The sequence below is a fragment of the Nycticebus coucang genome, chromosome X, assembly GCF_027406575.1.
Source record: "Nycticebus coucang isolate mNycCou1 chromosome X, mNycCou1.pri, whole genome shotgun sequence".
Classification (NCBI taxonomy): domain Eukaryota; kingdom Metazoa; phylum Chordata; class Mammalia; order Primates; family Lorisidae; genus Nycticebus; species Nycticebus coucang.
The window spans coordinates 129,504,318-129,510,317 of NC_069804.1; positions in this window are offsets into that span (position 1 = coordinate 129,504,318).

A 6,000-nucleotide genomic window follows, 5' to 3' on the forward strand; every position below is an offset into this window, starting at 1 on the left:
GAATGGAAGAAAAAGTATCCAATGTACTCAGCCCTACTATGAAACTAATTTATGGCTTTCACATGAAAGCTATAACCCAGTTATAACTCAAGAATAGGGGGAAGGAGGAGAGGGATGGAAGGGAGTGGGGAGGTGGGCAGAGGGAGGGTGATTGGTGGGATTACACCTGCGGTGCATCTTACAAGGGTACATGTGAAAGTTACTAAATGTAGAATATAAATGTCTTAACACAATAACTAAGAAAATGCCAAGAAGGCTATGTTAACCAGTGTGATGAAAATATGTCAAACGGTCTATAAAACTAGTGTATGGTGCCCCATAATCGCATTAATGTACACAGCTATGATTTAGTTAAAAAAAAAAAAAAGAAAGTTCTTGCTAAGAGCTTTCAGTTCTTTCCCCCAGCTTCTCCTCCTTCCTTCCTCAGCTTCTCTTGCTCTGTCCTCCCCTCCTCCACACAGCGGGAACAGTGCATGAGCACCACCTAGGAACTTGTAAGAAATGCACATCCTCCTGCTCACATCCACGTATACTGCATCAGAATTTCTGGCAGGGGCAGAGGTGGGCAGTGATCCCTGTGTTAACAGGCCCCCCTAAGAGGTTTCTGAGGCCCTCTATAGTGTGAGAACCCCATACTCTTTTGCAGTTTTTTTTGGCCGGGGCTGGGTTTAAACCCTCCACCTCCAGCATATGGGGCCAGTGTGCTACTCCTTTGAGCCACAGGCACCACCCAACCCCATACTCTTTTGAATTCCACTTCCTTTTTCCCAGTCGTCAGTGAGAAGTTAAGTGGCATGTATGATCTCCTGGGCCATTCGGGTCAGAGTTTGCATTTCTCCCAGAAGAACCAGAGACTTGAAGAGACTGTTAATTCTAGTAAGCTCTCTATATATTTATAATAGTTTCCTGAGAGAGAAAGAGACAATCTATTCAAGCCTGTGAAAAAACTCAGATAGGTAAAGACTGGAATGGGTCTTCAAGCTGTTAAAAGAATCCAGATGGGACACGAGGAGATTCTGTACTAAGGTGGTGGAGATGAGGGGTGGAGGTAAGGAGCTGTTGGTATAGAGGCGTCAGATTGGGTAGACAGGATGTAAGGAGAAAATGGAACAGAGGGAAAGCCTCGACTTGAGCGATTCAACCTGAGCTTCCCCTGATCCCAGACCTGGTCCTCTGTTTCGGACAGCTCCATAGCTGCTCATGCACCTCCTCCCCTGACTTCAGCCCTGGCCATGCAATGTTCATTCACACTTCCCTCTTGCTGACAGAGCCTCCCCTTCTTTCCCTGCCTAGAAAAATACCCTCTGAATGCCCTTCCACATTCTCTCCACCTGTCTAAATCTCAGATGGAGCCAAAACCTACCAGCAACGGAACTGAAGGCATATTTATAAGAAAAACAAACCCAAACATGGAGGAAAACTGGCAACTTTGTATCCTGAACTTTCCAGGGCAGTCTTGATCTGATGTAGCTTATGTAATTTTTTTCCCTTTCCCAATAAAGGTGATTTGTTAAGAATATAACTATATGTGATTTCGTTTTAATGTCTTTCTAAAAAAGGCATTTATATAAATACACTCACAAATGGGAAAACATCCTTTGTCAGGCCACACATCTGCACTGAGGGAAAATAGGATTTTCCTATTTGGAAAATAGGATTCTTTTCTAGGAGAGGATTTTCCCAGGTTTTCTTGTCAACTAGTCTGGATCCTCTCTCCTGGATAACCTTGCCAACGTAGCAGAGGTGTTATACCCTCCATTTCTTTCTTTTCTTTTTCTTTCTTTCTTTTTCTTTTCTTTTCTTTTCTTTCTTTCTTTCTTTCTTTTTTTTGAGACAGAGTCTCACTATGTCTCCCTCTGTAGAGTGCTGTGGTGTCACAGCTTGCAGCAACCTCAAACTCTTGGGCTTAAGCAATTCTCTGGCCTCAGCCTCCCAGTAGCTGGGACTACAGGCACCCACCACAATGCCCAGCTATTTTTGTTGTTGTTGCAGGTGTCATTGTTGTTCTGCTGGCCTGAGCCAGGTTTGAACCTGCCAGCCTCAGTGTACGTGGCTGGTGCCATAACCACTGTGCTATGGGCACCGAGCCATACCCTCCATTTCTAATCCTCCCTTTTCAGTGCTCTAAGATGGAGACTTTACCTCGTTTATGTTTACATGGATGAAGCTGGAACATATTCTTCTTAGCAAAGTATCTCAAGAATGGAAGAAAAAGTATCCAATGTACTCAGCCCTACTATGATACTAATTTATAAGCACCCACACTTCCATATGAATGCTTAACCCAACTACAGCCCAAGACGAAGGGGAAAGAGGAGGAGGAGGGGAGGGGGGAGAGTCGGTGGAGGGAGGGTAATTGGTGGGACCACACCTACGGTGCATTTTACAAGGGTACATGTGAAACTTACTAAGTGTAGAATATAAATGTCTTAACACAATGACTAAGAAAATGCAGTAAAGGCTGCAGTTAACCAGTTTGATGAAAGTATTTCAAATTGTATATAAAACCAGCACACTGTACCCCATAATTGCATTAATGTATACAGCTATGATTTAATAAAAAAAAAAAGAGGGTCTTTCAGATCACCTGATTCTATCAAGTCTGAATGCTTCAAGAAGGCACGTTTGAGTAAGCAGATAACCCCAGAGGCTGCTGATTTTCTCCAATCAAGAAGACGTGGCTTGAGTAGTTAGAATCCTTCTGCCTTTCCCCTCTGCCTGCACAACCCTAAATGATTCTAAAATTACTTCTCCCAGTGAAAAGAGGGATATGTCCCAGAGTTTTGAATTGGGTACCACTCTTTTCTAGCCCCAGTAATAAACCAGTGCATATAGAATTGCAGAATGCCAAAGGTGGAAGACCCATTCTCAACCACTTGTCCCATGTTTCCCAAACTTCTCCAGGGGTATGAGTCACTGGAGGTACTTGTTACAGATAAAGTTCTAGGACTCCTTTCCAGTGCCACTTCATTAGTGTCTCAGCACAGCGGCCTGGGAAGCTCTATGTTTCACAATAGCTTCGGTGAGTCTTCCATCTGGGAAGTTTGCAGAACTTCCCAAACTTTGCTGTGGAGCGAATCACCTGGGGATCTAAAATGCAGTCTGACTTAGGAGATTTGCTGTAGGGCCCAGATTCTTTGTCTTTAACAAGCAACCTACTGATGCTCCATGCCTCTGGTCTGTGGACCACACTTGAACTAGCAAAACACGAAGTTCAAGCCCCTCATTGTTCAGAAAAGGAGGAAACTGAGACCCAGGGAAGGAAAGGAAATGATCCACATTGGGACTAGAGGCAGAGATGGGCTGGAGGCAGAGAGGGAGTTGCACTAAGGGAGGACTCTGAGACCAGTGGTCTTTCCGTGTGACCAACCTGCCCATCACCAGCAGGCACTAAAAGCAATGGTATTGTTTCCACTCAAAAGCTAATTGGAAAAATGATGCTTCCTGAGAGGGAAGCAGCCCTGGCTTGTCTCAGTAATGAGTGGGCACACTGGTGGGGGAAAAGACAAAGGGTGGGGGAGGGGAAAGAATTAACGTCTTATTTTAACTGAAGAAATGAGCCCAACGGTCCCTTACAAGGAGCCGGGTGTGGGGGGAGAGTATGTGGGGGACGTGTTAAGGTCATGCAATGTCCTCCTACCCCATCTAGGAAAACACCCCAAACTAAACAAATGAAAAGCCAGTCCCCAAAGCCTTGAAGAAGTGATGTGATGGAGGTGCTGTAAGGAGCTGAGAGACCCCAGATAAGGGGCAGTCGAACTGCTGGGGTGGGGTGATGAAGGCTGCTAGATACTTGAGCTATTATAATAAGGCATTAATGATGAAGAATGAGCTAAGAATTGCCTTGCCTAGAATAAATCTTTATTTTAATGGTCCCTTTCAAGCACAGGCTTCGCTGAAGAGTTGAAATTTGAGCTGAGGCTTCAACAAGATGTTGGAGTTTGTTAGATGAAGACGGGAGGGGAGGAGGGAACGAGGGGAGCCCAAGGGCATTCCAGCCACAAAGACTAGGAACAAAGGCAAAGAGGTATAATCCATGTCCAACGTGTCTGGACATCAGAGACACCTTTAGTGAGGTAGAGGAGAATAAAGTGTGGAGTACAGGGGAGTGAGTGGAGAAAGATTATGTTAGAAAGGATTAGGATTCATTCATTCATTCATTCATGTGATTCATTCACATGTAATGCGCTATATGCCAAGCACTGTGCTAGGGTTTAGGGGATAGATAAACATGGCCCCTCACCTTCCAAATCTCCAAGTCTAGCTAAGGTAGGCAGTAATTATAACACAGCATGTCCAGTACAGTGACATGTGACCCGAGAAAGAATGGCAGGGGAACCACATGGGGCACTGAATTCAACCTGAGAGGTTAGGAGATCCTTTCCAGAAGATGCGACATCTTAGCTGAGACTTAAAGGTGAATAAAGTTAGCTGGGCAGGGGCAGGAAGAATATTCCTCGAGAAAAAACACCATTTGTTGTAGCAACTGAAAGGATTCCAATATAGCTGAAGTGTGGAGTGTGATGGAGGCGATTTAGTGAGAGATGACACCAAAGAGACAGAGTCCAGACCACATGGGGCCGGTCAGGTGCATTAAGGAGTTTGAGTTTCTTCCTAGAGAGCACTCAGAGAGTTCTTAAAGAGTTTTAAGCAGGAGAGTGAGATGAACAGATAAAAGTTGTCAATATATTGCTCCTGCGGCTGCCGGGTGGAGACTGAATGGGAAAGACACAGCAGTGCATTGGCAGCTGATGTCATGGTCTAAGTTGAGAGCTGATGGTAGCATGATCAAGGGTAGTGGAAGTATATCACCCAGAAGGAGAGGGGAAATTGGAGAGTCCTTTAGGAGGTAAAATCAACAGGGTTTGGTGAAAGATCAATTCTGTGGGAGGGTAAGGGAGAAAAATGTTAAATTTTGCCTGGAGAAAGTGAGTAAGAGGATAGGAAGAACTCTAGTTCAGGAAGAGCTGAGGGTTACTGAAAGGTGTCACTGAGGAATTTGGACATTTGGAAGCCTCCTTGCTGGACAGTGGCAGGCTATCACAGTACCTGGATTGTAAGCACCAGGCTACCAGAGGCAAGGGGTTAATGAGGGATGTCTTAGTCCATCTTCTGATGCTTATAACAGGATACCTGAAACTGGGTAATGTATAAAGAAAAGGAATTTATTTCTTATGGTTATGGAGGGCAAGAAGTCCAAGATCAAGAGGGAACATCTGGTGAGGTCATTCTTGCTGAGGACTCTCTACAGTGTCACAAGGTGGTGCACGGTATTACACGGCAAGGGGACTGAGCATGCTAACGTTCTAGCTCAGGTCTCTCTTCCTTTCTTATAAAGCCATCAGTTCCTCTTCCATGATAATCCATTAATCCATTAACCCATAAGTGGATTAATCCATTCATGAGGACTCTTTTAAAGGCCCCACCTCTTAGGGCGGGGCCTGTGGCTTTAAGGCGTAGGGCGCTGGCTCCATATGCCAGAGGTAGTGGGTTCAAACCCAGCCCCGGCCAAAAAAAAAAAAAAAAAAGCCCCACCTCTTGATACTGTCCTATGGGGGATTAAGTTTCAACATGAGTTTTCAGAGGGAACATTCAAACCATAGCAAGGGACTTCTGTTTCTGCCCACACCCCAGTGCTTTTGCTGTCTCTGAGTGGAATGGGCCTTGGCTGGGCATGCCTCATTCTGGCTGAAATGTTCAGGCCCAGTACCAGGAGCAAACAACAGTTGAGCTGGGGTTATCCTCATGTTTGTGAACAGAGAACTGGGGGCTCAGAGAGGTGAAGTAATTTCTCAACCGTCAAATAGCCAGAAAGTGGTGTTCTGATGGTCTTTCCATTAGATTGATTTGCCTTCCTGCAAAATTTTGATACATCAAATAGCCTCCACATGAAGTCCTGCCATGATGACTCTCATAAAAGCAGTGTCTCTAGCTGGAATTGCAAAGAGGTTACAAGTGGATTTGAGGCTGCCATGAGAAGATGCCGAGGTCTGAAAAGAC